Raw genomic sequence first — 24,998 nt, forward strand, 5'->3', positions numbered from 1 at the left:
TTATTCAGTGAAGGGAGTTCCCTAGAAATAAATGCAGTTAGGATTTCCAGAAAGAGAGAAAGAGAAAAAGAAAGACCAAGAAAGAAATGATAAGAGAGAAAGAGAGATAAAGAAAGAGAGAAAGAAAGAGAGAAAGAGAGAAAGAGAGGGAAAGAGAGAGAAAGATAGAAGGAAAAAGAAAGAAAGAAAGAGGAGAGGAGAGGAAAACAGGAAAAATAAGGAAGGAAAGAAAGAGTCTTGGTTTTCTGAGTTAGAAGTAAAATTATCTTGATTTCCATTTGAATAATTCATGTTTGCCACGGGCCATGTATTCCTGAGCCTGGGTGTCAAGTGTTTATAGAATATATTTCTTGACAGGGCACTTGTGTGATATTCAGCCATTACCAGAGTATTAAAAAAACACACACAACAAATGTAAAAGGAAGAAAAAAAAGGCAACACTGAAATGACGGCTTCCTCCACCTCAGTTTGAGAATAATTGGTCCAAATGAAGCCCCTTTCCTTTCAACAAAGATTTTCTCCCTGTTCCCTCCCCTGGATGAGTAACCAGCTCTAGTGTGTGGACATAGCTGAGAACTCATCATGGGTGGTAAGGAAGTTGTCCTTAGACCCAGAGGGAAAGGCTGTCTACTCATTCTAGAAGATGGATCTAGAAGGTGCTGGAGAGACTGTAGCCTTTTCTCAGCTCCTCAGCCTTTGCCAGAACACAGAGCCTTGATCCTGAAAACTAGAGAGATGTCTCATCCTATCCACTTCCATCTTGGAGGAAATCCAAGTTGTGCCATAAGCCAGGGTGGACCAGGATAGGTGCCTGGATGTCTTGGACTTCTCACCTCCCTCTCATAGGCCATGTGGCCATGGCAGCACCAGCCAATTATTTTCAAAATCAGATCCATCACAAGGGGAACAGTCACCAACTCCAACTCCACATCCAAACTATCTCATCTCCGGATGGGACCTGTACCATTACAGCCTCAAGGCAAGCTGGTGAGGTCAATATCTGTCTCCTTGGACTAGAAGGAAGTCTGATTCTCCCTGAAATGTTTTATCCCCAGGGGTCCTCTCCAGCTAGGTGTGTCCGGGGGTACAGGGCTGGAGAAGAGCCTTTGTTGGCAGGCCAGAGGCATGTGAGTCCCTGGTTTCACTGCACTCTCTAGTTTCCCCATGATTTCTCAGTGTTACATTCAAGCGGTGAAGCTCCAGCCACAGGCAACTGCTGGGGCTTTCATGGCTAAATGACTGAAATGAGACAGAGGTGGCACTGAGTGACTGTTCCCTCCCCCATGTCACAGTCACACCAGAATGGGACCTAAGAAAGCTATTGGCCCCTTCAGGGACAGTACAACCGCTCTGGCCTCCTTTCCAGGCAGGAAGGGAGAGCAGAGGTCCTTGCTCTCACCTGTCCTAATTGAATGCCCACTGAAATCAGGGCCACTGTCAGTTAGGTCCTTCTGTCTTCCATGGGCATAGAGGCCTCAGCGCATGGCCTCCACTTGGAGAACAGCTGAGCCATTGAGAATCGCTGCCCTCTTGCCACATGTGCGTACAGCCCCTTACACAGCCAGGCTTGGTTCCTCACTACCATCCAATACCACAGTTGTTATATTATAACCTTGCTACTCTTCTAGTCAAAGGTCTGAAGAGGACGGTGAAGTCCTTGCTTGCTCACCAGCATAGGGCATCAGCAGGATTCCTGTTTACCTTTCAGTATTTTACCTGGAGGGACAGGAGGGAGTGTGCATATACCCAGGAACTTGTTGTTGTCTTCTTTCTTTCCACTGGTCATTCCTTCTGGCCACACCACACTCTGGCCATAACAGCCAAGTCCTCAGTCTGTGGTGCCTGGGGCATATGGAGCTGAAACAAAACCTACAGGGGGATGGGACAAACATCGTCAGAAGTCATCACTAAGAGGCTTGGCAGCATCTCTGAAATGAATCTCTCCTCCAGCATCTTTTGGATGAAACACATCTGTCTGCCCTACTTCTTTTCACTGTGGAAAGTATCTTTTCTTGTGGCAGGAAGGCAGGCTGATGAGACTGGAAACCTTCCCTGAAGACCTTCTAGGGTATTTGTCGTCTAGGGAAGGAGAGACGGCTCATTTCTCACACTTCTTGGGGACAGCAAGCTCTGGCATGAGACTTACTGGAAAAGAGGGGCTGACTGGACACAACATGAGAGTGTCCAGCACACACAGTTCAGCTCAGATCTCACCATGCAGGGAGCTGCTAGAAGCAAGGGCTATTTCCTCCTCTCTCCTGATAGAAGAGTCAAAAAGCAGAGTCACAAATGGCTGGGCAGGTTCAAATGCAGGAAAATACGTCCAGGATCAGGCCAGGCCTTCGCTGCATAGACCAGCTACAATGTTAGGGAGAGCAGCAGCTCCCTGTCTCCTGAGAGTGCTTTCCTAAAGCGTAGCCGTTCAAAAGGTCTGGTTTTATCTCACCAATATTAGCAAAAAAACCCAATAGCTAAGTAACATCCCTCATTCTTTTCTATTTATTTTCATGTAGTCAAGTACACAGTTGAGCAAATAGGAGGTTACAGATTTTTCTGTCTTGTTACCCTGTTTTTCGATGACACTCCATGGTTTCTGTATGTGTTACTTCATTCTCCCCCTACAGATATCCCACAGATTCCCCAGTCATATCTCCTCTCATCTTGCCCCAACTTGCTCTGTCTCCTAAAATAAAGTGTCCCTCATCAAGCTCCTGGAGACAAGAGTCCCTCTTCCCCTGGGGATGGCAGAAGGGTTATTACCACTATTTTCTCTGCTTTCATTGACTCCCTCAGGACCTCTGATCACATAAACTCCATGCTGGCTTTCCAGTGTAACAGAGGATTGAAAAAGGCCAAAAGAACACACACAGAGAGAGAGAGAGAGAGAGAAATTGCACAAAAAAAGAAAAGGAATCTTTTTTGCAAGAAGAATTGCTTGTTAAATGAACCACACTACTGAGCACCACCAGTATTCAGCTTGGAGGTTTTCCCATCTCCTACTTCCCAGAAAAAAATGTTCTAAGCTTGGCAAGGAAAAAAAAAAAAGAAATAAAGAAAGAAAAAGAAAAGTTAATCATGCACAGACAGAAACACTCAGCACTGAGCATAACCATTACTTGTTCCAACATATCTGCTTAGAGGACAGGGCAATGGAGGTTGTCCAGGGCCCTTTCCATCTCACTGTGCCGAGAACTGTGCTATGGACGCCCAGAAACACCACACAGATGCCAGGCAAAGTTGTCTCAAGGCTAACAAAAGCCATTTTTCTCATGGGAGTGCTCATACTGCTTCTGCTACCAGATCCACAGAGCAGGGAAGGAGAGCTGCTCATGCAGCACTTGTGGAGCACAAGTAATGCCCTGCCTGCACCTGGTGTGGGTCAGCCAGTGTTTGTGCGTTGTTCTCCCAAGCACTCTGCTTTAGGTCAGATTCACCAGTATAGGAACAGTACCCAAATTAATCAGACCTCCTAGAATGCATAAATGTGAGCACAAAACACTCATGGTCTCTACAAAATCTCTGGTATTTCCAAAATTGATCCAAAGGTAACAGATTTTGCTGGATCTGAAGTGACTCCATGTGGATGTCTGTGCATGATGACACCATGTCCTGCAGAGCTTGCAATGTCTACATGTCTCCCTTATACTCAGGGCATCTTGCTCCGTATTACCCCAGATCATAAGGAGCTGGCTGCAGTGTTACACAGTGTAGAGAGTAGAGAAGTGTTGGAGGAGGGGGTTGGGAGTGGAAGGAATTCTCCTTCACTCCTTACTTTAAGGAGGGACACACAAGGATCTAGGATACGTGATACAGTGTGACTCATGCTGTGTATCTGCCTTGTGGTACACATCACCAGTGGAAAATGCTCTGAGTAGGAGATGGATGCTCCAAACCAGCCCTGCAGCAGGTTAGAAAGTGGCAAAAATTCATACGGGAAAGAGCAAGATGAGAGTGTGTCTGTGCTTAACTCCCTTCCAGCTGTCTACTTAACATCCATTTGAGTCTGTAGAAGTAAGAGGTTTTCACAGTGGAAAGGATGTGGCTCATCCTAAACCTGAGCAGTGAATGGGAAAGCAGTATAGTAGCTGTTGGACTGACATGACCCCGCTGCCATCCTGCACCTACTCTGTGTGATGGTACACCATAAATAGTGAGAAGCTTACCCACCAAATGCTTCTAGCCTGATTGCGAAGACAGGTCACTGTGTCTTCACTTAAGCTGGTCTCTGAGGCTCAGAGCTGTCAAGTTACATGATGGCAGCCACCCAGGAAATGCACAGAAGGGGCTAAAAATTGACCCAGCCAGGGTAGTCCCCAGAGTGGCTCACGAGCAGAAAGAAATGAGAGGGTATTAGAGGGCTTTGGACATCTCACATGACCTCTTCTTCACTAGAACATGAAAGAGCTTCATGGAAGGCCACCACCTCAGTCTACTGGATAGGAAGAGAATGGTCTCACCTGCAGCAGCAGGACTATCCTCAGAGGGACACATATCCCACCACAGTGCAGTGCCCCCTCAGTTGCTGTCCTGAGACACCATGGGCCACATAGAAGCTCAAAGATTTCCAGCAAGGCAGAGGGCCTAGCCACTGGACAGGGGGAGGCTGAGGTCCAGGTGTGAGGACTGCATTGGCAAAGCAGGGGACTGCAGCTGCTGGAGTGGCTTCGTGTGTAAGGTCAGTCTCCTTTGATGGGAAGCAGCCCATGAAAAGTGAAGGGGCATCCACTTCTGGAAGTCTATTGGCAGTTGCCTGTTCAGACCCACAAGCTGCCCTGTAGCATCAGCTGCAGTGCCTGAATCCCACAGCAGAGCTGATGCATTGCAGGAGAGAGGGCAGAGCAGTGAGGCTGGGGTGGGTAGGAGGCTACACTGACAAGGCAAACAGAAGTGGGAAGGGAAGAGAGCATTTTCCCCCCAGGGCACCCAGACAGCTAGTGCGACCCCTAAATGCAGACCTCTTAAAGATATGTCATTTGAATAACTGCTTGGGCAGGGGGAAGGAGCCAGACAGGGAGACGGAGCCTTTTATCGCCTGCTCTCTCCCAGCACCCAGTTCACAGCTGGTGCACCAGCAGGAATCCCTGCTTGGCCATATGCTCTGCGTGCTGCTTCAATTACCCCTCAGAGGAATCGAGGTTTGCATGGCTCTTGGGAGAGGGAGGAGGGGGCCATGGGGGAAGGGTGGCAAAGCTGGAAAGCAGGAGGGGAGATCCCCTCTGCAGTCTCCTCCAGAAAGCCCTTGGTCCGGTGACACACCCAAACGGGAGCAGGGCAGGAGGGCTGACTGGTTTAAATCAGTGCATCTCTGCTCCAGCCCATACGGGACCCCCTCGTGCAACTCTGGGGTTGCTCTCCTCCTACTCAGGATTTGCACGGGGTTGCTCTCCTCTTACTCTGGATTTGAGGTTTCTGGCTCCTGGCTCTTGATCTTAATGATATATCCCCAGCCACAAGTTCAGCCAAAATGGAAGCAATAGTCATTTTTCCAGTCATCCCTGTAGAAATCTGATTATTTCTGAACAGCCTCTGAAAAACTGTGTAAGTGAGAAGTCAATATTTTCCACTACCTTTTTTTCCTTTTCATAGAAAACTGTTTTTGACCAAACAAAAATGTTCATGGGAAGATTTTGGTTCCTTAAAAAAAAATCATTTCTTGGAAGTCCAAGAACCTAAAACCTAGTATTTTTTCATATCTCTAATCAACATCTTTTATTTTCTCATCTCCATTCAATTTGCTTCTGAAATTGTGCTTTCTTTTTAATGAGTCAAGAATATTCATGTTTGGTTATTTGATGAAAGTAAAGATTATTCATGCGAAAGCAAAATTTTTTTTTGAGTAATGTCAATATAGGGTTATTCACTACACCCTGGAATCAGATCAGTGGAAAAACCTTTACATCAGCAGTACTCATTGCCGTGGTGCTGACTAGTCACCTTGTCTCTATTCATGAAAAAAAGTTCTTACACACACATGCACGCACACACACCCCCATACACACAAACATTTGTGTTCCTCTGGACTGGAAGTAGATTTTCTGTTTCTTAGGAAAACTTGGATTTCTTTTCAGCTTCTAAGTAGAATATAAGAAAGTGCATTAAAGAAGTTGTAAAAATAAATTATTTGTGATCAATATAAAACTAATCTGATAATATCAAAACTTACCAGCTTCATTTTGACTTTTTAAAATTATTGCAAATATTTTTATGAATAGAAAGAACAAGTTTCATTTCAAACATTTATTGTGAAATGAAAAATATCAAAATATACTATCCAGAAAAAAACTCAGGCCAGGACATGAGTCTTTTTATCCTTGTTTTGATTTTGCTGCCCCACTGATGCCCATTCGGAACAGTTGCCCTAGCTGTGACTCTGGGATACTTCCACATGCATAACACCAGTAGACACGCTTGGATTCAGACAAGTTTCAGGGACAATACACTTCTTTCTACACAGCCAACTTTCTGTCCAGTGCCTCGACTTTCATGAGAAATAAACTCAGCAGAGAAAGAGGCTGTCTAGTTAAAGTGGAGTTAGCTAAGGGCAGTGGGTCCTGTACAGGCTTTTTCTTGGGTAATTCTGCAGGTATATACCACTTCCCTGCAGCTTTGAGTGCAATGTACTGTATCACTGCACTTCTTTCCTGGCCTGCTTCATCTGCGCTGTAGCCCTGAACCCTCATTCATAGCTGGCAGCTGCTGACCAAGGCCAAACCAGTGCCCATAATCACAGAGACATCACCTGGAACAGGAATGCCTTTCTTGCCTGGGCTGGATCATTTTTACAGTCACATGACCAGCATGGGCTGTGACTCACATGATGCCTCCAGCAAGCATGGTCAGCTGGGGCACCAGCATAGGCTGAAGCCAAAATCCTCTGATACCACTGGGACTCATTGTGATGAGGTCTAGAGAAGATACACGGAGCTGGGCTGGGAGCAGAGGCTGCTGCTGGCTTGGGACAGCTCCACAAAACCATTTTGAATCATGATCCTCCTGGAGAGTGGAAGGAAAATTAGTAAAAGATAATCAGGGAGTTATTTCAAGCATAAAACCCACTTGAGGAAATTGCTTTGCTGCTGGGAGACCTGCAAGCAGAAAAGCTTGTCCGAATAAATGAGTCTCTCTTCCCCAAACTTCTGCAACTCACCCGTATATTGCCTTACCATCCCAGCCAGCTTTCTCCATCATTGGACTCTCTGTCCAGCACCTCTTGGGCCATACTCCCCTCCCCCAGCAGAGACACCACGGTGGAGGAAATGATCAGCTGACCGCTCTGCAAACCCTGTCGTCTTGCAGAGCAGTCCTAGCAGGCTCTGCTGGAGGTGCAGAGTCAGTGCCTACATCGGTGGCTAGGAAACGACAAGCAATTTTAGCACAGAGCCTTCCCTGTGACCTACTGTGGATGACAATAGCCTGTAAGTGCTCCGCAGCAGCTGTACAGTGCAGGCTGTTTTTGTTCTGGGGACAAAGGAGAGTTGAGATGAAATTATACTTCTGTGACTTAGGCAAGAGTTCAGCTGGGCTTTCCTGGTGATGAATGTCAGTATGCAAACAATCCCTCCTCAGTGCCTCTCCTCACGTGAGACGAGGCCTGGCAGGTTGCTTGTGCTGGGCAGCCGGGGGATCTTTACAATGCTATCTGGTGACAGGAGCACATCTTTGTACTGGCTCCTCCAGGGAAAGCATGGACAGGACATGAGCAAATGAAAGGGGGAACTTCTAAAGTGGAGAAAGTTTATCCCTTCAGCAGATTTCTTTCCTTTCAGCAGAGACAAAGCTGCTTTTACTTCACAGTGCCTGTTTATCCACACCTTCTGGGGAATGAGATCAAAGCAGTGCTAAGCTTCAGGTAGCGAACTCCCCAGGGAGACCACTGCACTTCCCCACCATTTTTAACCCGATGTTTCTGTTCCTAGATCATACTAGTGCTTCCCACACTCTCTAGTGATTTGGTTGTTCAGAGAGTAATGTTCAGTGCTTTCCTTCGCCATGCAGTGTCACCTCATGATGGGCAGGTGAACAACCCAAAGATGACTCCCCAAGATGTCCCTATAATGTGAAATAGAAGCATTTCTCTCCTGAATTTGCCGGGAGGAACATAAACACCATGTGAGGACAGTTTGCTTTGCTGGAAAGCAACAGACAGAATGTAATAAAATCATCTGAAATGGTCTCAGTCTTTGTACCTAATGTGCAAATTACTTCTGAATTGTCCTACTCAGCAACTGCATGACAGTAACCAGAAGTCTCCCACTCCCCCAAGTAAAACTAGCTTCAGCCAAGTGTCCCTTGACATCTCCACTGCGGCATTAGGCACTTAAGTCTGGACACACACAAGAGACTGAGGTTTCTAACTTCCCACTGGAATAGTAAGGGGAATTAGTTGCCTAAATGCCGTTGGGGCTCTGACTCCCTGAGATCAGATCTGCATTTGTAGAAGAGGGTGTCTAGTAAGCCCTTCAGGGTAGTCTTCAGAGGAGGGGCAGGATATGATGGGGAAAATACCTGAGAGAGATGGTTTATTTGGACTTTGTGCATAAATCTCCATTGTATGTTCTGACAGATAAAATTCTTCCAGGCAGGATCTGGGGGACTCCAGGGAGGAAAGGGTTAAGAGCCCTCTAGGCCATGGTCTGACCCACAGACCTTCCCCGTAATGTCCCTTTTCTTATCCCCTGTCACTAGGGAGATTAGCAGTCAGCAGATTAACCTAGTCTATGCCCCCCAGGCATTTTGGAGATGAAGGGCAGAGTAGAGAGAGGTTGATCTTTGAATTCTAAAATGCTTGGATGTCCATACAGGCAGCAGAAAATGGCTAGAGAGAGTACAAGTCCAGAGGGCTGGAGGAGAGAAGATGCTCAGGGACTAGAAAAAATATTAACAGACATGCCATTTTTTTCTTTGAGGGAGAGGAGTCCAGCCCTTGGAGTTAGTATGTTCCCAAAATGCATCAGTATCTTGAGAGAACAGAAAGGTTCCCATGAGGAGGTGAAGAAGACTCTGCTCTATTCAGCAGCAGGACCTATCCAGAAATGGGGTTCATCTTCCAGACAAGTCTAGAGCTGAGCAAACAAGGCAGCTGGTGAGGAGCTTAATAGCAGGCTGAAGTTGGTGGGAAAGCTGTTATCCATAGGTCAGGGAGGGCTCATGGAAGTCTTGTGTGAGCCATGGGCTTGCACAGCGGCATGCAATGGGCTAACTTGTCGTGTGTTAGTTCCTGGAAGCCCTAATTAGTGCCCTCAGCAATGTATTAGCAAGAGGGGTGTAGCTGAGCCACAGCCTTGACACGATAGAAGGCCTCTATAGATAGTGACTGTTTGGCTGAACTGAGAAATCAGGAAGAGAACGTCAAAGGGAGAATTCAGAAGTTCTGTGGTTTAAGATTTTCTTGATGAAATCTGAAAAACTTTCTGAATCAAACAAAAAAGCATGGCCAAGCAAAGTAGGTGAGTTTCACCGAAAGCAAAAGTGTGAGTACAGATGACAGAATTTGGTGCATGCCGTTCACAAGAGAAACAATGAGAAAAGTTTCCATTTTTACCCAAGAAAGCAGCAATATCCCAGGGGGAGTCTCCAGTATGATTTCCATTGCTTCGTGAAGGGGCTTAAATTCAGGTCACTCACATTAGAGCCGAATCCTGATCTCCGGCCTTGCTGGGACTCAGAGCTCTCAGTTTCTGTGAAGTGTCTTCCACTTGGCTGGGAACATTTCAGTAGCCACTGAGTCGAGTGGTTAAGTCACCTCAGTTTCAGTCCTTGTTCTTCTGAATTTTTAAGTAACTGATACAAAATGAACCACTTTTCCCAGGAGAATATATATGACCATGCAATGGTGACTTGGATTCAGATCCCAGCAGGGAGCAATGAGAATTGAATCTGGATCTTCTATTTACTGAGTGAGAGTTTTACCTGTCCCAGGGTGGGAAGGGAATCACCTCTCTCTTTTCAGTCTGATGTTACTGTCTCCCAAAAAAGCTAATATCTTTCATTTATTTTCAGCTGACACTGTCCAGTGCTGTTGGCTCAAACATACTGACAAGCCTGCCATGTAGCATGGGGAATAATCTCTCTGGCTTGTTCTGATTGGAACCAGACCTAGGAAAGTACCCGAGCTTTTTCTTAGTTATTAGTGGGTTTGTGGGGAAGCTAAAAGCTGTTTCTAGCGTGCACCAGCATTCCCAGTTTTCCTTGAAGACATACTTGGAATGAAGTAACCATGAAGATCAGATGTTAGCAGGATCTTCCAATGTCTTTTGGGAGTGTTTGGCCAACAGCTTGTGCGTGCCAGACACTTGCTGGGTCAGGTCTGACAACCCAGAGAAAGGCCTTGTTACATAAACACAGAACCACAGAAACGTTGAGGAAGGAACCTTTGGAGATTATCTGATCCAACCCTCCTGCACAAGCACAGTCAGCCAGAATTGGTTGCCTAGGACCATGTCCAGATAGGTTTTGAATATTGAATATCTCCAAGAATTTGAATATCTCCAAGGATGGAGACCCCACTGTCTCTCTGGGCAACCTGTTCAACCTTCCTTACAGTGTTCAAGTGGAACATGTTCATGTTTTCCCAGCAGATCTCCAAACATGAACCATCCTCATGATCAGCATTACCTCAGTGCACAATGCTGCACCCTGGCAGGGTCCTTCAGACCTTTCTGACTCAAAGTGAGCCTTTCCACTACCATTTCTGGATGGTGGATCCCGGTGCAAACATAAGCCCCTTCCCCAGTTTGATGTAGCACCCATCACCTGCAGTCATTAAACCACAGACCAGTGGCTCCTGTGGAAGAAGCAGGGGAATGCTGCTGATGGAATAAATTAGAAATAAATTAAAAGTGTATCAGCTGGCACCAGAAGCCCCTAGGGCATGTGCAAGGAAGGGAAGGATATATCACACATCCTCAAGGAAACATATCCTCCCTGCTACAGTGGAAGCAAAAGCAAACATCTAGATCCTACTGATGTCCAGACCTAAGTTATGGTTTTGATACCTACCTTACACTGTGATCCTGTAGTCTCAAATTAGCCAAAGAGAATCCTACAGGACCCACAGATCTGATTTTACTGTTGAGACCTGATTACCAACCTGTAATTCAAGCTTCTGCTGCTGGAGAAAACGTGCTTAAAAAGCATGCAGGGCACCTCCTAGGTTTCCTCACAACTCTTGTTGGGGACAAGGAGGAAATTCTTGCAGGCAGAGGAAAAAAATCCAAGTTGCCCTGCAATTTGTTTTTGACTTCAAACTGTAGGAAAAGTCCCTGTGATGTCTCCTAGCTTGAACAGCTCTTCCCCAAAATCTAACTAAAAAGCATTGGCATTACTATGGACCTCATCTCTTTCACAACAGGTTTCACCTACGCTGGACCAGGTTGGAGTGAACTAGAGATAGAAAAGGAAAATCGAGAGACGTGGAACTGGATGAGCTGAAACTGATGGAGGATTTGTCAAGCTGCATATCTATCCATCGTTACGGGCAGAGTTGCCACAACATGCAAGTGCTGCTGAGCTCACATTAGAAATAGGCTTTCAAAGGTATTTAGGAGCCCATGATTTGAATGAGGACAGAACACTCAAGCACCATTAGCAACCTAGGACGTAATCAGCATGAGCAAAAGAAAGAGCATGCTTTTACTGACAGGTCCACTGCACAACATAGCTGCTTCGAAGACAATTTATTCCTACTGCTCATCAGAAACTACTGAAGCCACAAAGTAAGAGGAGAGTCAAATAAGGACAGTATCTAGGACTACTTTGTGCTACCCTTATTCGGAGTTGTGAGTGGTAAATTCAGCCATGTATCACCTGTGGAAGAATGGCGGAGCACCTCTTAACCTTTACCTCTAGATCTAGTCTTTTCTGTGAGTCTCAATGTATTTACAATGAAACCTTGTTTCATTGATCAAGGCCTGAAACCAATGGGCATCAGAGTACTAAGACACCATCCAAGTAAAGATGATACGAACAGCAATAAAATAGCACCATTGATTTTAAAATATCCCATCTAAGGCTTTATAAAGTATTCATTAAATGTCTGTTAGGATAAATTGAAAGCATTAGGAACATGGGTAACTGGTTATGCAGATTTGCAAGCATTTTGGTTAATTTATAAATGTTACATCTCTAGATAGAGAAGTAGACATTAGTAATAATTACTCCATCCATTTTGTTATTCTCTGTATAACTCTTAGGATGTGGATATCATGCTATTAGAGCTAGATAGGGACCAATTTCTTTCTTTCCTGTATTTGCAGGGGGTCAATAAGCTGAGGAAGAGGACTGAATTTTTCATCTTTTAAAAGGAACAAAGACACATTTAGTGAACACTTCATATGGCCTGGGGAGAATGGCACCACTTCATTAGAAAGGCCCTGATGCTTGCTGATTACACGGTTGTTAATATGGTTGAGAGGGTCACAGTTTTCAAGCACATGGTGGGTTGTATCATTTTCATCTATTGCAAAGAGAAGCTGCTTTGGTAACAGTGGGATGCGTGTCATGTATCTATTGGTCCATCAAGGCAAATGGTAACCCATACTCATTTAATGGTTGTCAATCAACTACAGAGTGAGAATAGAGTTATTACACAACAGCAGAGATCGAGAATACTGGAAAATGGAATAATAAAACCTACATGAAGCTCTGCTTTGAATCTCTCAAAGGCTTGGTCAGAAACACGCTAGAGAATTACAGGACTCTATTGATGGCAAAATGTGCATGGGGAAGTATTTGCAGAGCAGCAGGCTGGACAAAATGTTAATATTTATACCCATTGTAAACAGGCCAGGCAAAGCCCACCCTGATCACTTGAGAGAAGCCCCACTGCTCTGGAGAAGCCAGGAAGGTGCCCACATGCGTTGTGCTGCACAGCTCCTGACTCGGCTGGTGAGTCTCTGCCAGTAATGCAATTATTACTCATTGTAACTGAGAGAGCAACAGATAGCAAAAAAATGTGCTATAGCTTCCTGTTGTACAGAGTCAAAGTGAGATTCCTTTTGTTACAATGTTAGTGCCTGAATGTAAGGCATTCAATATAAACCAGCCACCTAAACTTGCTCTGGCTTGGGAGACAGAGCTGCACTGCCAGAGCATGATTCATGCCACTCTAAGGCACCTGTGATAAATCTTCTCTCCAGCAGCCATAGAGGGAGCTGCTACAATATTATCACAGATTAGACACCTGGTTTGTAAATGGTTACAGTAGGTAGAATATCTCTGCCTCAAAAACCTCTCCAGTTATGGAGAGAAACTAGAGAAGGTGTCTCTGTTGAGTGTTTGTGTGTGTTCAACACTGAAGCCTTCAACTTTACTTGAAGCTGCAACTGCCTGTAATTAGAGAATTACAGTTTGTAAGTGCACATATCGCACTTTGGCCGCTTACCAGGTCCTGCAAAGAATGTGCATATACTTAGAGAGCAGCATCTTCTTCACTACAAACTCCAGAGTAAGCGTTTGAAACATGTTGGAGGAGAGGGAAAGAGAGGGCACTAAAAAATGTCCTCCTTCTGGACTCGTTTCTTCTGTACTTCAGGTCACTCAGATGGTAGTAAGAAAAGAAAAGACTTGTGCCAAAACACCTGTGGCACAGGGAAAAGGTGCCAGGGGACATAGTTCTCTTCCTAAGTTTGCTTTCGAGTGAGACTCAGTCTTCTTGTAACTTGGTTTCCTGATTACAAGTCATAGATGAAGTCCCCTAGCAGCTGGATGTTATGAAGATGAGTAATGCTGAGAAATCCTTGGAACAGCAGTGCCAAACAGACGATAATGTTTCCCCTCTCTTTTTAGTCCCTTTCCTCATCGTTTTTTCATTTGCTGGCTTCCCCTCTCCCCTGCTTCTTCTCATTGAATGGTCTGAAAATACCTGGTTCTGTTGCTTTGTGAATTATTAGAGACATTTACCATAGGCCCTCTCATTAATTATTTATAGCTGTTTTGTTCTGGGGCTCAGATGTAATTAATGGCTCAATTAATATTTAAATATTAACTATTTTTAAAAACCCAAGACATCTCTGTTAAGCTTGTCCATTGAGAAATAAAATGCAGGGCAAGTGAGACTTGAGCAGGGAAACTGAACAGCATAGTTTGCAGTGGACAACTGAGTCTTTTCACAAGCACGGCCCCACATGGAAAGTAAGCCCTGGAGCCAGAGTCAGAGGGTGGGAGAGGTAGGCTGGCAGTGACTGCATTTGCGAACCCCATCAGGCTTTCAGGGAAGGTAGAGAGAGAAAAGCTGTATCTTTGCTAAATGTTTGGGAATCACCATTGCTTAAAAATGAGTATTACTGCCTGGGCTGAAAACGTAAGTCAAATGAAGACTTGAAGACCTTGGAAGTCCCAGGATTTCGGATCTCCAGCAGATTTACAGGTCTCATAAAGCCATTCTATGTCCCAGCCTTCAACAGAGGACAGAAAGAGGAAAATACAATGTAGAAGACACACTGATCCGGACCAAAGCCTGGCTGGTGTAAACTGGTAGTAATTGCACTGATTTCAACACGAATCAGCTGAAAATCCCACATCTTTGTGATAAACATGTGCAAAGGACAAGGTGAAATGGAGGCAAGATGGCATGTGGCTGTGGTGAAGGAGCTTGTCTTAAGCTAAAATCCCTCATCTTCCAGTCCCCACATCCAACCTTTCTCTTCAGTCATTTAGAAGAACCACAAGGCCAGAAATTATATCCAGTTAATCTGAAGAAGCCCTGTGGATTTCAGGAAGCAATGACAATTTATTTCATCTTTGGGGCTGAGGAAGACTCCCTTCTGCCTGGAGCACAGAATCCTGCTACCGGCTCCATGAAGCAGCTTCTTCACATCCAGGACTTGGGGATGAAAAAAAAGCTCCAGCCACATGCAGACAAAGTGGGAGAAAACATTGTACACAAGCCATGGACCTCACTCTGAGCTAGGAAAAATAGCTATCTCTGAGGGATGCCACGGAGCAGAGAGTAAGGTCTCCAACCTGCCGGAAGATTACTGCCGTTACCTGCCTTGTTGTTGGCTGTCTCTCCACTACTGGGTGAGACTGGGCGCTGCAGAGGATAGCACACAGCATCAGGCAGCAGGAGGCTGTGGAAATGCCTTGCCACACGGTACGTTTCTTCTTATTGCTTGACATGTAGAGTCAGTTTCCTCTCTGGATCACTCAGCAATGAACTCAGAAGTCTGTGTTTTATTCTTATGGATTTTGGATGGGTATATATCCTGCAGGAGACAGGATATATCTTACTCATTTGAAACATCTCTATTTGTTATTCGTGTAAAGACTTGATTCTTATGTTTTTGATATTTGGGACAGTTAATTCTAGAGGTGCCTTCAGGAGAAAAACAGAGGCATGCAGGAACCTGAATTTCTGTTTGATAGAACACGTTAAGTTTTCCTGTAAAAGGCAGTGTTTGTAGAAAAGGCGGTAGAGACTTGATTTTGGGTTGAATGTGACATTCCAATTATGATAAAATCATAATGCGTATCTTTTTCATTAAGCCTTAACAAAAAGGGAAGGAAAAATTTAAAAGCAAAATAAGTTTAATGGACTAAAAGGAAGCTTATTTGGAAATCTTCTATTCTAATTATAATAAAACAGAACTTCACTGCCATCCACAGCACACACAGTTCATTTTTGTTTGTAGTTTTCTTTTCCAAAGTGAAATTTCATCAAAATTGATGCATTTCCCTGACCTCTCCAATTCTGTTTCAGTGTCAGCAAAATAACATGTACTAATAAAAGACACATCCAAATGGAAAATTTTCACCACAATGTACTCTGTCCTGAGTATTTCCCATTCACTAAATGGCTCCTTGCCTTTGGCACTGACAGCTAGAAGATATGAATGAAGAGGTAACCAAAGAGCCCTGGCAAAAAGGCCATTCATTGCTCCCTCCTCACCTCCTCCTGGCTCTCCAGGATACTGCCCTCTCCAGAGCCACTGAACACAGAGGTTTTTCCAGTTATTGGCTTCTATTACCCCTTGTCTCTCTGGTGGTCTGGAAGTTCAGACTCATATCTCATCATTTCATATGGTAAGAGGTTCCCCATGCAGCTCGCTGCATTTTAGCTGAGCACACAGGAAGAGCGCTGGTTTCATCCACCGATCCCTCTGACAGGAATTCATGTGATGGGTTTCACTCTCACTATATAAAGCATTACTGGAGCTCAGGTACCTCTGAGTGGTTTCCGCCAGCCTTATGCTCAGATCCTAATAATTCACGGTAGGTGATTTACAGTATCATCCTTAGCTCAGGCAGTTCTCCTCCTGCCTCTCTAGCTAAGATGTCAGGCACTTAACTGAGGTCCACCTTTCCCGAGTGAGGCCGAGGCTGGGGCTGGCATGGATCAGCGGAGCTCCGTAAACCAACATATACGGCAGAACGCAGCCAGCTGAATAATAGATGGCTGGTGCATTGTGAAGGCCTGGTAACCTGATCCCTGTCTTAGGGACACATGCACAGAAATGGAGCAGGGAAGTCGCCCAATAATGTGAGCCACGGCTACCTGATATGCTTGCAAGGCCATCCCTTGAGCACGATCTGGTGCCCAGCCAATAGACATCTATTGGGGAGGAAATGAGAACCCAGTTTCTTAGAGACTGACTGATGCTCACCTCCCCCAGCCAACTCTGAAGTGCAGTTAGCAACAGTCAGAGGCTGCAGTTGTGATCCTGCTCACACCCTGTCCTTTCCCTCCCAGCCGAAGTCCCAAAAGTACTCTGGCTCTAGCTGGAGTCATTGGGACTCCTCACTGTGACAGGGCACATACGGCTGTCCTCAGCATCCTGCTAGGAAGCTACATGCCACACCCAACGTGGAAGGGCTGTGACTGAGTCCAGAATGATCACCCAGTCCTTCTTCCCTTCTTGTTCCCGCTGAAGTGTTGCATCAGCCCTCACCTATTAGGTATTTCTATATTCAGTCTCTTCCAAGAAAGGTGTGTACATAGGACCATTAAAAAGGATTAGCTCCTTTCCAAAGTCTACAGAAAGCCAGCTGTGTCCTTTAGGCTCTGCGTGTCCAATGAAACCAGACACAGCTCCTAAAGAGCTGCATCAATGCAGCCAGCTCTTTTGAAGCAAGGAATTCAGTGATGATGATATCTTCTTTCAATAAACCTCCATTCCCAAGTAATGACTTCTTCCTTTTATCCTCCACAGATAAACGAAGGATTCAAATGTGAGGGACACAGCACTCCCCATGCTACCATGAACTGCCTCCCTGGGCACTGCAATGTTTCTCTCATATGTTTGTGCTGTGGGGTACAAGGGCTTGTCCTGCCTCAGGAGGATAAATGAGAGCTTCAGGATGAGGTTTAGTTCCCCTTTTGGTTTTCTTTTCTGTTGCTTTCCATACCTACAGGCTGATAAGTCTCAAATAGCACAGAAAAGGCTTGTTCTCTAGAACCGCAGTTGCAGAAAGTTCCTGTCCCAGTCCCCACGTGGTTGGCCAATTCACTGGGCACCCCTGAAAGGTGCAGCCACCTTGGAAAAGCAGAGAAACATCCGGATCTTCAGCAAGCCAAACATCCAAGCTACTCCGTTGCACCACAAAACAGGTGATCTGACCTTTTTCATGAGGCAGGCTGTCCAGCCCTCCTGGTGCCTGCTGCCTATGAGCACCTCAGGTCACCAGGCTGAATGTCTCCCTCTCCATTGCACTACAGCCAGTTCATGTCCAGCTAGCTGTGCACTGCTTTCAGGAATACCCCTGTGTAATCCATAGAGGACTCTGCCAGGTTTCAAATACCAGAGGACAAAAAAGACTTGAAGTATCCTTTCTTCCGGGACTCTTGCCTTTCACGCAAAGACACCTCTAGGCACTCTCAGCTTCCTCATTTGTCATTTCTTTTGTTGCAGATGTGTTGCTTCTTCTGCAGTTCTGTGCCACCACCACATGCTCCTGGTGTAACTGTAGGTGGGTTCTGGGTCTTGTATCTCCCTCTGCAAAATGAACCAGGTCACTTTCAAGAGTCCGTATGAGACTGTGAGGCTCTCAAACCTGACAGTGATGGGAGATATATCAGTACAGCAAGGGACAAACAGAGATGTCTGGCCTGCCAATGCCATGGCCTGCCAAAGGGAGGACACCATCCCAGAACTGATGCCAAGATGGCCTTGTCTGTGGGCAATGGCATGATGGGTCCGTGGGTGGCCGCGCACGTCCATCTCTCACACTGTATGCTGGTCACAGCCAGCAGCAGTTGAGAAAGAGGCTCTTGAAGCAAGAGATGATCACCTCTGAATCCTGAGGGAGGGAGGTTCAGTGAGATTAGAATAAGAATCAGCTTGTGTGGCTGAGAGGGGAAGAGAAGGGTCATCTCCCCTGAGAGACGAAGGGGAGAATCTGGGAGGGGGGGTTCAATGACAGCAGTCAATGTTCTTGTCTGCACTTTTTTTTTTTGGCAAATCTTGACATAGCCCCAGACCATCCCTCCCCAGCATTTAAGCCCAGGAGCCTGTTGCAAACCCCTTTCGTCCAAGGAAGTTAAGAGCAGGGAAAGCCAGGACACATGCTGGACCCAGCACAAATGTTGGAAGCTGCTGCGAGACTGTTACGCTTTTGCCCACTTCAGCAACACAGAGCTCATATTTCCACCTGCTGCCTTGCTTGGGGCTTTCATCCGTACCTGCGCTCTGCCATGCTCACCATATTGCTGGTAATTTCCAACCTGCCCCCTCCAACTCTGGGGTGCGTTAGCTGTTGGTAATTACCGTGTACAGCTATTCTCCACATCCCCAGCTTGACAGCAGGCAGCTTACACGCCTCAGCCCAGACACGAAAAGCCTTCCCGGGCCAGGTTTGCTGTAGGCAATCGTGGGCTCTCCTCCCAGCATGCGTGCGCGCACACACACACACACACACACACACACACTCATCTCAGCCCAGGCTCCAGGGCAACGGCGCTCCAACGCCAGATGCGGGGCGGGAAGCGGCTTTAGGGCAGCCGTGGTGGTGTGGCAGCCTGTGGGGTCACCGGAGCCAGCGTCAGCTGTCAGGCAGAGCCACCCAGCCCCACAATTACCTGCTCTTGCTTTTCACGGCCAGAGGGCAAATTCAGAAGCCAGAGAGAAGGGTGATGAAACAGGGCTGGGGAAACTGGAGAGTTAAATCATAGCTCCAGCTCAGCCTTGCACTGGGATGCTTTTTCAAGCACGCAGCACCCAGCTCGTGCAGATCCTGACAATGCAGCAGTCACTCCAGCCTATATAAACAGAGACATAACAAAACACACTGAATCACATCAGTAAAAACTCATTTTGGACCGATGAAACTAAAAAAGATATACTTGTATGACAAACATGGCTTCTCTTACTTCTGAGCAAGGTATTTTATTTTGTGCTTGTTTAGATTTTTTTTTATTTGGTTTTGGCTTGTCATTTCTCAATTTAGGACAATTTTAGAAGCAAATCACTGTTTTAAAACAAAAAAATAACCTTTTATCACCCAAAATAAAAGCTTTTAATCATTTTTTAAATAATTTCCCTTTTTCTTGTAATCAGAGCTTCTTATTAAACTTGACTTGGATTTCACAAATGGGTTTCAATTCTATTCACCCAGCTTTACATAACACAAGCTTTGTGAGAAATAAGAAATAAATACATTTTTGGAGCATTTCATTCCAACAAAAAGTTTCACCATATTCTGTAAGAGAAGTAGGTCTTTTATGTTTTGCAGTTTTATCAAAAGGCTCATTAGAACTGACTATTTCTTGAAGCTTCTCTGATGGGAGTAGGAGATTTCTTATGGATCTTATTTTTCTTGCTCAGAAAAATACAACTCCTGCCTTTTGTGGCTCAAGAGTAAAATCTTGAGGGTGAATCTAAGGACAGTCAAATGATAAAGATTTCTAGTTTTCCCATTTAAACCTCACGATTTTGGGTGAAGCCTGATGCCTGAATGTATAGATTTGGAAATTTGAATGAGTGATGTTTGTGGTCTTGGATGAAATGTAGCATCTGAATGGCCCGTTCTCAGTCAGCTAAGAACAGAAGTGAAAAAGCATGAAAGATGGAAAGAGGAAAAAACTAGTCTGCCATCCAGGCACAAAAGCACTGCCTGCAAGAGTTCAGGATCCTCATCCCTGAATGGAATCAGAGAGAGTGCAGGTGAAAATGGAAGATGTGGTCAGCAGGGCTGTAGCAGCCTGAAGCACAGAGTGATATTCTTGGAACCGTCCTGGCAGTACTGGTGCTGTCAGAGGGATATTTTCCAACGGGATCTCAGAGGTCACTGGGGCTCCAACACAGGGTTACACTACAGCTCTTGCCCTCCTCCTTTCCTCATTCCCACCACTCCACAAAAACTCCAGTGACCCAGTACATTAATACTGTTTCCATGCTCACATCTGCTTTCCTACATGCTGCCCATGATTGCCTGTATCTATTTTCTGGTTCTCGTCCAGCAGCTCTGTGGGACATCTTTTTGCCCATATCTATCTCTTCAAAGGCCTCGGTGATGACTGCCATGAATGCTGGTGGTGACCACAGTCCTGTCAGGCTTCACCAGTGTCACCAGAATAGGAGATGGATAGACATTTTACTGTTTTATTGCAGCTGATGCTTTTGGAGCAGTGATGACTGGTCACACATGGGGCTGGAAAGTGGTGTTTATCTGGAGTAAAAAAAGAAAAGTGGACAGCTGGCATCCAGAGGTGTCTGGGGAGGAAGAAATGGAGGAACGGGTGGACAAGGCATTGGGGCAAGGGAAGAAGGGAGAAGAAGTGATATGCAGAGGGATGAGTAAATCCAGGCATTTTATGGGAAGCCTACCAGACTGGGAACAAAAAAGTTGTACTAAATTTGTATAATTTGGTGGAGAGATAGGTCATGCTCTTTCAGAGGGTGTTTCAGGGGTGAATACACATAGGTATTGAGGACAGGCACAGCATGGTGTGTGCCTTGAGAACCTGCTGTCACACAGGCCGGGAGCTGCTCCCTGAAGGTAAGGCGATGATGAGCCAAGTGCAAGCAAGTCTGAGGCCAGTCATCCACTGCTAGGAGAGAGGAGAAGGGGGGGGGGGGCAGGATGCATCTCCATATGGGGAAGATTCCCAGGACACCCTTTATTATCCACAAGCTGCTCCCATCTGCTCCCCTGCCTGCCACCAGCCCATCTCCATAACATGAGCTGACACGGCTTCTTTGGGCAGACGTGATTGAAAACTGTCCCTTTAAACTGCCTAATTAGAGTTTACTTTCTCCCTGGGAGTTACTCCATTACTGGGGAACCCTGTGGAGGGATAGGAATAAACAGGGTTTTTACAGTTCCATCCGGAAGTCATTTTTCAAGGCTCTCTCAGTATTTCACACTAGACTGTCTCCCTTCTTTTCCCCTCCCACCATCATCTTTTCTCTCTCCCTGATCAGCTGCTCTCTGACTGGTAAAATGTTTACACTCCATCTAGATCCACAAATCAATTACAGACACATTTAGCTGACATATGGCTTCTTGAAGTCCATCGTCTTGACTGATACAGCCAGAGGGAATAAAAGACCTAGGCTGGAGTCCCTGTGTCCCACCCTATGGACACCAACAGTTTTTAATGACCCTTTATATCAGTTCTGTTTGAGGGCTATGGCCCATAACTGTTATCCTCTGACATTATGACTAGGACTCTCTGACTGCTCTAACCCTACCCATACCATTTCTATAAGCCCTCTGATTTGCCCTGCTAGGAAACTGGTAATTCTTTTCTTTTCCAAACATCAGCCATCCCAGCCGTGCTGGGAGATCTCAGCCAGTTCGATCCAGAAAACCCCGTCTAGAGCAGCAGACTGCAGGGACCACTGTGAAGAAAGGAAAGGAAGGCAATATCTATGATGATTCTTTCTCCCTTTGCTTTCACCTGCATCCCCCCCATGTGGATGAGACCCATCAGCCTCCAGAGCTGTCCCTTGTCTGTACAGAGTGACAGACCACTATGTGAACAGAAAGCTAACTCAGAAAAACACTGGTAAAGAGAGGCTTTATCCAATTACCAAATTGTGAGGAAAGGGTCCTTGAAATACTGAATTGATGCATCAGAGAAAATCTTCTGCCTCCCCAGCAACAACCTTATTCACTCTTCACTAATATATCAGCTAGTGAAACATCAAAAATAATTCTTAACAAGTTCTCATGGACTCCTGATGCCACAGGATTGAGTGCTCAGCCTCTGTAAAAGGAGAGAGAGAGCAGCAAGCTAGACAACGTAGGGGTCGGAGATAGGCATACACAAGAAGCGATGGAACAACAGTTCTATCTGGAGTCCTATCTTGAGTCTTATCTTGGAGTACTGCATCCAGTTCTGGGCTCCCCAGCACATGGAGCTACTGGAGAGAGTCTGACGTAAGGCTATGAAGATGATCACAGGGCTGGAGCATCTGCCCTATGAGGAACGGCTGTGAGAGCTGGGCCTCTTCAGCCTGGGGAAGAGAAGACTGAGGGGGGATCTTATCAATGTGTACAACTACCTGAAGGGAGGGCGTCAAGGGGATGGGGACAACCTCTTTTCAGTTGTCCCATGTGACAGGACAAGAGGCAACGAGCACAAAATGAAACACAGGAAGTTCCGCCTGAATGTGAGGAGGAATGTCTTCCCTGTGAGAGTGACAGAGCACTGGAACAGGCTGCCCAGAGAGGTTGTGGAGTCTCCTTCTCTGGAGATATTCAAAGCCCACCTGGATGCAACCCTGTCTAACATGCTCTAGCTGACTGTGCTTGAGCAGGAGGGTTGGACTAGATGATCTCCAGAGGTCTCTTCCAACCTTACCGATTCTATGATTCTATAAATACCTTAAGGGAGGGTGCCAAAAGGAGGGGACTGAACTCTTTTCAGTGGTGCCAAGCAACAGGACACGAAGCAATGAGCACAAAATGAAATACAGGAAGTTCCACCTGAATATGAGAAAGAACTTCTTTCCTGTGAGGGTGACAGAGCACTGGAACAGGTTGCCCAGAGAGGTTGTGGAGTCTCCTTCTCTGGAGATATTTAAAGCCCGCCTCGATTCAACCCTGTCTAACATGCTCTAGCTGACTGTGCTTGAGCAGGAGGGTTGGACTAGATGATCTCCAGTGATCCTTTCCAATCTCAACCATTCTGTGATTCTCTGATTCTGTGATCAGAAAACAACCCTCATTTCAGGGTTGGACACAGCTGCGTAGGTGGGAAGAGGATCTGGGGGGATAGGCATGTCCCACCCCTATGGCACAACTCAGAGTTTACTATCCTGGCCAAGCCTGTTCACTATTCCAAGAAAGCTGTGCCTTCCCCAGTGATCTCTGCCAGTGAAGACTTCTTCCTTTGGCCAAAAACATCTAAGATGCAACGGAGCACTCCTGAACCCACAGCCCTTCAATCCCTCTCAAAAAATTTTATGCTCTTATAGAAATACTGACATGGGACTAGAGATAAGTAAACACAGGCAGCAACAGATTGCCTGTGCTCTGAGGAAGAAAAGAAGCTATTTCCAGCTTCAGCAGCAAGCAGCAGCTGAGCTGGCTGTGTGCTCACTCCCACGCATCAACACTCTCCTGGTATGCCATAGGGACTTTTGCCCATTACCAGACAGCCCTGGTGAACCTTGCATAAGAAGGACCTGGCTTTCAGAACATGGGGTTCTTTATTCTCCTCAGCTGAGAAAAGCCATCACTTTGGTGTCTTTGGGACAGGGAAAGGAGAAGCCACCTCTCAGGCCTAGGCTCTGGGGTTGCAGCTGTTGCTGCATCGCCCCATCTAGTGGCAAAGGGTGGCTAGAGGAATCTCTGTGGCCCCATTAATGCAGAAGAAATCAATGAATGGTTGCCCCTCGCTGAGTATTTTTAGTGTGCAAATGTTTCATATTGTAATATATATTCCCTGGTTGAGGCTGAGCACGTCTCCATTTCCTTCTAGCATTATGAAGATGCCACTGCAGCCAGACAATAGACTGGTTTCAATTACAACATGAGGAACCACATGTACAGTGCTGGTCCGTAATATGCTACGTGGACAGCTGGGTGCTCTGGTAGTTCCAGTAAAGGTACAATGGTTTAAGTGGAAATGACTGGTATTGATCTTGGCAGCCAGATACCAGCAGAAGTAAAAATAAGCTGCTCTCAATTAACCTGCATTGATCTGAATTAAAAGAAAAATGGATCAGTCCTAAATAAAACACCAGCATCTCAAGTAAGAGCTTCTTCCTTTGACCAGTGGTAGGTGGCTTTTTAGCAGAAACAGGTGTTTGTCTCAAGAAAGGAAATGCCTGGTTTTAAAGTGCAGTTCTGGTTAGAAAAGCAATGGCAAAAGAATGGATGCTCCTCATATTTTTCCCCATTGCAGATGACTTCTGTATCACAGGGCCCTTGGTTTAGAGATTAAAAGAGCAGCTTTCGAGAAGCCTGCCTGTGTGAGTGAACCAGGAGCATCTCACAGCAGCCCCAAATAAAAAATACTGAAAACAGTTGTGTGTGAACAGATCAGTGTTATTCGGCCTTAGTAGCCTGCAGAACCTCTGCAGTGATCAGCAGAGCAGGACCTAGGTTGTAGGATGGGACACAGAAAAGATCTCTGGAAGGCATTAGAGGAACAATGGATTTTCTACCCCAAAGTAAGAGAGTCTCTTGAGCAAAAGTGGTGGAGAAACACTAGGAGAGGCAAAGACCAAGCCCAGCTTTATTTTTCCAGGGCAATGTTTTAGCTATCATCAAGCCAGTAAGTGGTACAGCTCAAAAGCACTCTGATGGATATCTCATCCTGTTCTTATGAATCTTAGGTTCTGTGTTAACGGCAGTAAAAGGTCATCTGAATCAGTCTGATCAGAGAACTGTCCTGAACACTCACGATAAAGGCAAAGCTCAAGTATGAATTGTGAAAGACGGCATTGTAAACCCCTATGGCTTTTGTAACACACAACATAACAGTTCCTGAGGGCTGTGAGCTGCTACCATCACAGTCCATGTCGCACACCTTAAATTCACTGGCTGTCTTCACAGTCAAGGCTGACCAACACTGTGACCTCTTCCAGAGCTTCTCTTTCAAGTCTCTGTTC

Source organism: Rhea pennata, chromosome 11, assembly GCF_028389875.1.
Source record: "Rhea pennata isolate bPtePen1 chromosome 11, bPtePen1.pri, whole genome shotgun sequence".
Classification (NCBI taxonomy): domain Eukaryota; kingdom Metazoa; phylum Chordata; class Aves; order Rheiformes; family Rheidae; genus Rhea; species Rhea pennata.